Source organism: Adiantum capillus-veneris, chromosome 9 (assembly GCF_014529385.1).
Source record: "Adiantum capillus-veneris isolate H3 chromosome 9, ASM1452938v2, whole genome shotgun sequence".
In the NCBI taxonomy this organism is placed as follows: domain Eukaryota; kingdom Viridiplantae; phylum Streptophyta; class Polypodiopsida; order Polypodiales; family Pteridaceae; genus Adiantum; species Adiantum capillus-veneris.
In genome coordinates this window covers 163,457,872-163,468,641 of record NC_140939.1, presented here as the reverse complement: position 1 = coordinate 163,468,641, position 10,770 = coordinate 163,457,872, and positions in this window count along the sequence as shown.

Below are 10,770 nucleotides of genomic sequence, written 5' to 3'. Positions count from 1 at the left end.
TTCGAGTTCTAGTGCATATTGGTGACCAATCGTTACAAGTAATCAACAGGGTCAGGTCCCCCACCCCACATAAATAGGATACCCCCCTCCCTTATTTTTAAGCTTGGGAGACAAATTATTGGGGGCCTAGCCCTAACTTATACGCTTATGTAACTTGTAAAAAAAACCCCCTCCTCTGCACTTACGTGGTGCGGTAAGTTTTCCATGGTGAATCCCCCGGGACATTGACATATACAGTGTTATTTGTCAATATATGACATTATCAAAGAAGTATATACAAGGGATATCAATCAATTATACAAATAATTGGACAATGGGTGATCATCTGTTATTGTTGCAGTTGTCGTCGTAATCCCAAGAAGGAACCCTCTTACCTGCCACCATCCAAAAAATGCAAGTCCATCAGTACTTGGGAAGACAGGCTCAACAACTTCCCAACCCAAAAACATGTGTGAGAGATTGAAAGGCTACAACTAGGTTGTTCAAGATATTTGACATTTGACGTCCTTCAAAAAACCCACATAAAAAGAATGTCGTTGCTTACTGCTATGGTTAGTATCCCTGTTACTCCAAAAAGATGGGTAAGATTCTCAAAATACTAAGAGACAATATGCTTCCAAGGTATATCTGAAATACTATATAGTCGAGTCTAAGGAGTCTAAGTAGTCAACCATTTGATCAAACAATTTGGTCAGTTGCTCATCATAAAAAGACCATCAACCTTCGAAAGGACCAACAAATTTCTCTTTACATAAAAAATCTTTAATTTCTGAATCAATAATTGAACCGGATTGCCTGTTTAAGTGTGAAATATGTATCCACATGCTGCAAAATCTATGCACACCCACATATCCTACTACTGCAACATTATCGACATAGTTTAGAATTATTGCATTGGGTGAAGTCACAGCCAGAGCCCATAAGATGAAAAAAGTAATACAGACTAGAGACATCTCATATGTATACTATATAGTAGTCGAGACCATCACATGAGGTTGTAAGCAAACCAAGTGATCATATCTGCCTATCTTACACTGAGATTTAACATCAAATAAGATGTCATACTAACTAATATCTAATTCTCCTAAATGATTTTCTCATGTTAAACTGATCATTTAATATGGAGAAGTACCAGAGGAGAAAAAGCTAGAATATTGGTTAGGCTGGTAGACCGATCATAGTAGGGATCCAAAGGAGGGAAAATAGGGATCCAAAGGGGGGCCATCTCCAAAAGAGAAATGTGCATCAATGGGCTTCAAAGACCCTAAGGTTGAGCCCATTAAAACTTCCAAAATGCTAAGGTTCCAAATGTCAAAGGTCATTAATGTCCAATGGCCAAAGTGTGGGAATTGGATGGTCATGGGGAAGACTAAAATGTCTTCCCACATCCCTAGGAAGGAGGGGGTGAGCCCAATTTGTAGGGGATGAGAGAGAAACACACACACACTCTTCAAAGCTCCATTTACACAAAGGGCATAGTGGACACGTGTCAGCTTCCTACCCCAGTTGCCCCCAAGGTGTATTCAAATCCTATTGGATGTCCATAGAGGTGGCCCAATGAGAATTAGGCTAGAGTAAGTTTAGTTTAATTCATATAAAAACACTTGATAAAAGAACCAATAGAAATTAAGCTCTCTAGAAGACTATTGGACAATCTCCCAAGGGGTCCAATGAGCATTCAACAGCCCAATGGCTTGCATGATTCCTACTGGCCAGAAGCCTCTTCTCTTCTTCCAATGAAATTTCCTCTTATTGAGGTAAATCTCTAGCAAAATGTCTGGGTTTTCCACACATACGGAAAATAAAATTGCCTTGTCTTCTTCCTCTTGTCACGGTGGCTCTTCCTCCTCTGAATCCTCCTTGGTCTAAGAATGCCCAATATCTTAGTACTTCTGGTGGAGTGGCACCTTATGCCTCGTTCCTTTTCTTTGAATCAAACTCCAAGAGTGAAGCAATGACTTCATCAAGCTTTTTGTCCATGTTTTGTAGAGTACACTAGTGTGTCAAATGGTGACTTGTCACTATTGAGTAGTAATGTGATGGCTTCATCATCTGCAATCTCTTTTGTACTCCCAACAATTGTTGCTTCAATTCTTTGAACTTGTTAAGATGAGCCACAAGTGTCTCACCATCCTTATTTTTCAACTTGTAGAACTGCATCAGCAAATTGATCTTTGAACTCTTTGATGTGGTGCCAAACTCTAGATTGAGAGCATCTGAAGCCTCCTTTGCGTCCATGATCCCAGTGATATGTGAGATAACATCATCGCCAAGTGATTGTGCTATAAGTCTAAGTGATTTTTGATTGGTATCCACATTGAGTGTTTCATATGCATCCTCATGCAACTCTATCAAGTGCCAAAGCCCTTTGCACATACATTGTTTTGCTATATCAGGGAAAAACAAATTTTCCATTAAAGGTGGTGATGATTGTCGTTTTTTCTTCCATGAGGTGATGTTACTTGGTGACTCGCATAAGTAGTGTCTGACCTCGATAGTAAGCATGTGTGCTTTAATATGCTAGAAAGTTTCAAATGAGGAGGCCACAAGGACGGTGTAGAAAACTGTACACTTTTGCCCACTAGGCTCAATGGAAGGTGACCATTTTTTTTAATTTAATCTTTATAATATTCTATGTGAGAAATGCAGATAATGAGTTTTTCACAAGAAAACATACAACCTTGAGCATTACGACAATCTCCAAAAAGTGATGTGTAGAAACAACTTCTTAATGAACTTTGCAATTTTTCCTTGCATCAAAGGTTAGGTGTGTGTGTGTGTGGGGGGGGGGGGGGGGGGGGGGGGGGGGGGGGGGGGGGGGGATATTGCTGAAGTGGCCTAGCCTTATCCAAGCAAGGAACACACTTTCTGGCCATCGCTAATGAAGACCAAGCAAGGCTCACACTCAGGTAGCCTCAAAGATATGCATTCACCAAGGATCTCCAAAGGCAGAGGAGAAGAGTTAGTAGTGATCAAATCCTGTCGAAGGACCCATGTCCACTTCTTCTTGGCCTCTCGCCCCTGCCAAATGATTTCTTACCTCTTCTTCTTGACCTCCTACTAATGCCAACAAATTTCTAGGTTTCTGCCTGCGGACTGCTTTCATGATGATGCATAAGCCTTGTAAGTGGAGTTAGCTTCTCCCTATTCTTATGTCCCTATGAGCTGCATGCATTGGGTAAGAGCCGTGAGCCACATTGATCATTCTCTAGTGTTGGATCTTCTTCAAGAGAGGTGCTCCATTGATAACATGGTCTTGTGAATGGTCATTGTGGCTTCCAACTTCCCAAAAACACTTTCCCAATCGCTCCCCTTACACCTAGCGACGTTTCACAAAGGACTAAAGCATAATGCATTCAAGCATACAAAGAAACTCATGATTCATCAATGAGATAATCACCTCCAACTACTGCATTTATGAACTCTAATGAAGATTCTTGGAGAGATTGCCTTACACACAGTTAATGTCAAATAAGCACATACATAACACAAGTACTTGAGAGGATGAAAATAACAAAAATTATGAAGGTTGAAAGCTTTCAATTCTCTTCTAATTACTAAATTGGTTGTCCCAATAGATAATTAACCAAGAGAGGGAAATGCTCACATACTTAGGCACATGATTAAGAAATCATTCTCAACTAAATACACCTAGTTAGTCTCTAATGAGGCAAGTGGATCAACATAAGAACATAATGTCAATTAGGATAACTAGGACTAGTTCGTGAAACCCTAAACTTTTCTACTACCAACCCTAGCTCAACTATGAAGGTTGAAATCTTCCCATCCTCTTCTAATGACTGAATTAGTTATCCTAATAGATAATTAAGAAAGAGAGGGATATGCTCGCATACTTAGGCACATGATTAAGAAAGAATTCTCAACTAAATGCACCTAGTTAGTCTCTAACGAGTCATACCATACACCGAGCAGATATTTTTAAGCAGACCCAAAATTTGAGCAAATAGATTGGTTACAATGCACACTTGAGAGAGAGAGAGAGAGAGAGAGAGAGAGAGAGAGAGAGAGAGAGAGAGAGAGAGAGAGAGAGAGAGAGAGAGAGAGAGAGAGAGAGAGAGAGAGAGTACCTCAAATATACACAAGAGAGAAGAAGAGTATTTTTGACGTCGTAAGAAAGTATCCCAAGAGACCTTAAAGATCTAACCAACAAGGTGAGAGAGAGAGAGAGAGAGAGAGAGAGAGAGAGAGAGAGAGAGAGAGAGAGAGAGAAGAGAAAAGGGAGAAGATGGACTTGCATTATACGATGAGTTCTTTAAAGAGGAAACTATAAGAATGCTCCCTTTACAAGGTCTTCATTGAATTATGTGTGACATAGAAAGAAGCATATATAGCATTGGGACCACTTGGTGTGGGATTCTGTAATGTGATGAGATTGGTTGAAAGCAAGCTAAGCTGCATATTATCTACTCCAAAGGGCATCTATGGACGGGAAATAAATGTGAAATGTGTATAATCCTTTCTTGTTACAAATAGGAAGATGGTGTCGCTAGCCAAGGCCCCTCAACTCTAAGGGGGAGGAGGGACCTATATCCTGAACCGCTTTGCAACTAAATCCCCAATATTTTAAATCATCTTTTAAACTAGACCATCAACATATATATATGTATATATATATATATATATATATATATATATATATGTGTGTGTGTGTGTGTGTGTGTGTGTGTGTGTGTGTGTGTGTGTGTGTGTGTGTGTGTGTATGTATGTATATATATTTATACATGCATATATTGTCTGGTTCATCTCCTCTATCAAATATATCTCCTTACTTTCCATCATGACCCATATAATAGTGTGCCAAACTATGACCCATGTGTGCGTGTGCACGCAAGCACATGTGCATGTGCATGTGCGCGCTTGAGAGAGAGAGAGAGAGAGAGAGAGAGAGAGAGAGAGAGAGAGAGAGAGAGAGACTCTAGGATGATATGCTCTTATTGGGATAACTAGGATGACGAAACAATGTTTTTGATGTCATTGCTAGAAACCACAAGTTGGATGTACACAATGGAGCAACAAGTCTATCGATTGAGATTTACAATATTGATGGCATTATTATATCAAGATGTTGAGTTCTTTGGCACTAAATCAAAGGCAACATAGATTGCAGAATTCATGTGAAATGACATTGGTGTTATTCATGGAGTCATCGAATTCAAACTGTGGCTATAGGTGTGGAGGGGTGTGTGGGTGTGGGGTTCCACGCATGCACAAATGCACATGCACTGTGTTTTTCTACATGTGTATGTGTGTTTGCACATGCATGCACCTGCTCCGGTGCAGCATCAACTAAGGCTACCACCTCTCCTTACATGATAACATATGGGAAAGTTCATACTCTTTATTACAACTAGACATGCTCACCATTGCAATAGTACCTTTCACAATAGTCGTCACTAGAATATGTACTATAGATGCTATCATACTAGCTACAAAGATACAGGTTGCCACTACTAAAGCTGCCAATGTTGTGGAAGAGGTAAATTTATCTTTGAATCATGAATTAATCAAGATCCAAACTAAAACCTGAGATCTGATGGAGTGCATAGGTTATAACAAGCAACACTAGAAGGGTGTTTAAAATTGTCTACACACACATGCGCACATACATGTACATGCACACACACTAGCTTGAGTGAACAAGCTTGCAAGCCACATACACAACATCATGTCTAAATGGTTGATAAAGAACAAGGTGTAAATGGTTGATGGACATGCATACATGCCTGTTGTAGTGCGGGAGAGCACAAGGGGCTACAATGGAAGACCATGGGAAGGTGGTGCAGCAGCACAGAACATTGGGCAGTAGGGATGAGAGGGTGGTGGCCTTGCTCAAATAGGCCATCAATGAGGAGTTTGGGCAGTATGCTAGGTATGTGAAAATGAATTCAGAGCATAATAGGGCCCTCTTCTACTGGTTCTTTATGACCGACTCCATCGGTCCTGCCTCTAGGCTTCAAACCATATTTTGTTTTTTAACTAATTCATGATATTTTATATTCTCTAAGGCTCCTTACCAAGCTGCCCTTCCAACCCATGAGCCTCCTAGAGCTACCTTGGTCGAAATCCAAGAGGAGGAAACTTACCACAAAGGATCTCCTCTATGCCATGCTTGGGGAAAGGTGAGAGAACATGATTCTTTTATTCTCTTTGACCTTGGTTCTACTCACAATTTCATATCCACAGAGTTGGCCACCAAGCTAGGCATACAAGCTTACGAGATGGGAGATGTCCTACGTGCAAACGGTGCTTTCAAGGGGCAAGAATCTTCAGTCACTCCCTTAATCGGGAAAGTGAGGCTCCATGTCCAAAGCTATGTGGACAAAGAGGACTTCTTTATCTCTCCTCTCAAGCATGAGGATGTAATCCTAGGGGCACCATGGTTTGATCGCATGGCTGCCAATGAGAATCTCCTTTAGGTTCAGGGAAAAAGATATGTACGTAGATGTTATGGAAATGGGTAACACCATACCCATTGTACATATGCAAGCTTTCAATAAGTCAATAAAGAGCTCTATTTCCATGTACATGATTTTTGTTAAAGAGTCTCAAAATGAAACTTATGTTTTAGCAAAAGAAAATATACACAATCAAAAGGAATTAGAGTTATCCAATTTTCTCAAGGGGTTTCAAGATGTCTTTATTGACGACATCCCTTGTGAGCTACCTCTTAAATGAGGCAATGATGACCATGCAATTGAACTTCTTCCAGGAAGTTCACCGCCTAACAAACCTTATAGAGTTTCTCAAGCTCAGCAAGAGGAGATTATGCGGCAAGTGCATGAGTTAGTTGAGAAGGGCATGGTTAGGCCTAGCTCATCTCCATTATGTTATCCTATGCTACTAGTGCAAAAGAAATACGGCACATATCGTATGTGTGTCGACTATAGAGCACTAAATAGGATCACTATCAAGAATAGGTTTCCCGTTCCAGGGTAGAAGACCTATTTGATAAGCTACAAAGGTCCACCTACTTCAGTAGGATTGACCTAAAAAGTGGCTATCATCAAAAGAGGATAGTTCTCGGGGGTTTCACTATGTGTAAAACTACCATATCACGTGCATTCAAGACATATTTGTAAAACCTCTTATCTATGAATTTTGTTAAGAATATAATGTACCCTTTTCTTTTAAAATCTATAAGTTTTTTTCAAATTTGAAAAATAATGCCCTTCTGTGTATATATTTCTGTAAGTTTCAAGAACTTTAAATACCCTTCTATTGAACTCACGTGATAGGTTACATTTTTATTAGGTGACCTCCCCGGGGGATAGTTGATCAAGACATTGTAAAGACCGCATTTCGCTCTATGTTCGGTCTTTATGAATACATTGTCATGGGGTGAAAGCATGATTGGGTGGTACACTTTTATGCGTTGATTACTAGTTTTGAATACCTGCACTATTAGACGTGGCGCGCGGTAAAATTTTTGCAAATTTATTCTAAATTTGGCACCAAACAGCTTTTTAGATTCTCCTCTTCAAGAGCTATCCAATGATATATCACACGCCTTTGGTTCTTCTATCTTTGTCAAACATATTATAGCTATTAATTTGCCAAATAGTGATGTCTTGGGCACAGCTTTGGTGTCCACCTAGTCATGCTTTCACCCCATGCCTTTTGGCTTGACCAATGCACTAGCCATATTCAACCACTTGATGGAGAAGCTATTCAGGCCTCACCGAACCTTTAATGGAGTGTTCTTTGATAATATCATCATCTACTCTAATTCATTAGACAAACACAAGCAACACCTCCAGGTCATATTTCAAGTTTTAAGAGAGAACAAACTTTATGTTAATCAAAAGAAAAGTGAATTTCTCTTACAAGAGATTCAGTATTTAGGTCACATTATCTCTCAAGATGGTATCCAAATGGATCCATCAAAGTTAGAGGTAATAAAAGGATGGCCTAAACCAAGGAATCTTCATGAACTAAGAAGCTTTATAGGTATGTGTGCATACTATAGACACTTCATAGAAAAGTTCTCACTAATAGCAGGACCATTACATGACCTAACAAAGAAAAACGTTAGGTACACATGGTCTGCCAAGGAGAACAATGCTTTTGAAAAGCTTAAAGAAAATCTTATCTCTCAACCTATGCTTACACTACCGGATCTCTCAAAGCCATTTGAGGTCCAATGTGATGCTGGTGGTGATTGCCTTGGAGCTGTTTTGCTCCAAGAAGGGCACTCCATAGGCTATGAAAGTCGAAGGCTTGACCCTGCTGAGCAAGCTCTAGGCATATATGAAAAGGAACTCCTCACAATTCTACATGCCTTAGACTCATGGAAGCACTATTTATTGGGGACTCCTTTCATTCTACGAACGGATCACCAAAGTCTTAAGTACTTCATGACGCAGACCAAGCTCTCCGACAAACAAATGAGGTGGGAAAATTTCCTTTGGCAATTCGTTTTCATATTGCTCACATTGCTAGAAAGCATAATCAAGTAGCCGATACACTCTCAAGACGGCCGAGAGTGAATGCGGTTTCCATAGCAACTCACAATGATATATCCACTATCGTCCATATTCCCGTATTCCCATGGATAGACTTAGGCAATCCAAAGATAAAAACCATGGATATGCTCTCCCATGGTGAATTAGGGATTGGCAAAGGTTGAAGAAATCCAGTTGCTTCCCTCTATCAAACTGCGTCTTTTGGCATACCACACATTTAGAAACATACTCATGTATGTTTGCTTTCATGGTAGGCCAATAGAAATATGTTTCAATCCCCTTTAGGGTAGATTGAATCCCTCTATGCCCCGCATAAGGAGGAGTATGAGATTCATAAATTACTTTCTCACGGAGTGACTTAGTAATGCATAGTCTATTGCCATAGAGAAGATAACCATCTTGTAAAGTAAATGGTTCGTCTTTCTTCCCTAGTGCAAGGGCTTAAATCACATCTCTAAAATCGGGATCAATAGCATACTCATCTATCATAGAAAATAGATCATTGTGAGTTGCTATGGAAACCGCATTCACTCTTGGCCGTCTTGAGAATGCTTCGGCTACTTGATTATGCTTGCCAGCAATGTGAGCAATATGAAAATGAAATTGTGAAAGGAAATTTGCCCACCTCATTTGTTTGTCGGAGAGCTTGGTCTACGTCATGAAGTACATAAGACTTTGGTGATCCGTTCGCAGAATGAAAGGAGTCCCCTATAAACAGTGCTTCCATGAGTCTAAGGCATGTAGAACTGCGAGGAGTTCCTTTTCATATATGCCTAGAGCTTGGTCAACATGATTGAGCCTTTGACTTTCACAGCCTATGGCGTGCCCTTCTTGGAGCAAAACAGCTCCAAGGCAATCACCACAAGCATCACATTGGACCTCAAATGGCTTTGAGAGATCCGGTAGTGTAAGCACAGGTTGAGAGATAAGCTTTTCAAAATCATTGTTCTCCTTGGTAGACCATGTGTACCTAACGTTTTTCTTTGTTAGGTCATGTAATGGTCCTGCTATTAGTGAGAACTTCTCTACGGAGCGTCTATAATATGCACACATTCATGAAGATTCCTTGGTTTAAGCCAACCTTTTATTACCTCTAACTTTGATGGATCCATTTGGATGCCATCTTGAGAGATAATGTAACCTAAATACTGAATCCCTTGTAAGAAAAATTCACTTTTCTTTTGATTAACATAAAGTTTATTCTCTCTTAAAACTTGAAATATTACTTGGAGGTATTGCTTGTGTTCATCTAATGAATTAGAGTAGATGATGATATCATCAAAGAACACTCCAGTAAAGATTCGATGAGGCCTGAATAGCTTCTCCATCAAGCGATTGAATGTGGATGGTGCATTGGTCAAGCCAAAAGGCATGACAATGTATTTGTAGAGGCCGAACGTAGTGCGAAATGCGGTCTTTACAATGTCTTGATCAACTATCCTTATTTGATGATAGCCACTTTTTAGGTCAATCCTTCTGAAGTAGGTGGAGCCTTGTAGCTTATTAAATAGGTCTTCTATTCGTGGAACGAGAAACCTATTCTTGATAGTGATCCTATTTAGTGCTCTATAATCGACACACATACAATATGTGCCGTGTTTCTTTTGCACTAGTAGCACAAGAGAACAAAATGGAGATGAGCTAGGCCTAACCATGCCCTTCTCAACTAACTCATGCACTTGCCACATAATCTCCTCTTGTTGAGCTTGAGAAACTCTATGTGGAGGTTTGTTAGGCGGTAAACTTCCTGGAAGAAGTTCAATTGCATGGCCATTTTTGCCTCGTTTAGGAGGTAGCTCACAAGGGATGTCGCATCAATAAAGACCTCTTGAAACCCCTTGAGAAAATTGGATAACTCTAATTCCTTTTGATTGTGTATATTTTCTTTTGCTAAAACATTAGGTTCATTTTGAGACTCTTTAACAAAAATCATGTACATGGAAATAGAGCTCTTTATTGACTTATTGAAAGCTTGCATATGTACAATGGGTATGGTGTTACCCATTTCCATAGCATCTATGTACATATCTTTTTCCCTGAGCCTAAAGGAGATTCTCCTTTCAAAGAATTTAACATTGGCAGCCATGCGATCAAACCATGATGCCCCTAAGATTGCATCCTCATGCTTGAGAGGAGAGATAAAGAAGTCCTCTTTGTCCACATAGCTTTGGACATGGAGCCTCACTTTCCCGATTAAGGGAGTGACTAAAGCTTCTTGCCCCTTGAAAGCACCATATACAGGTAGGACATCTCCCATCTCATAAGCTTGTAGTCCTAGCTTAGTGGC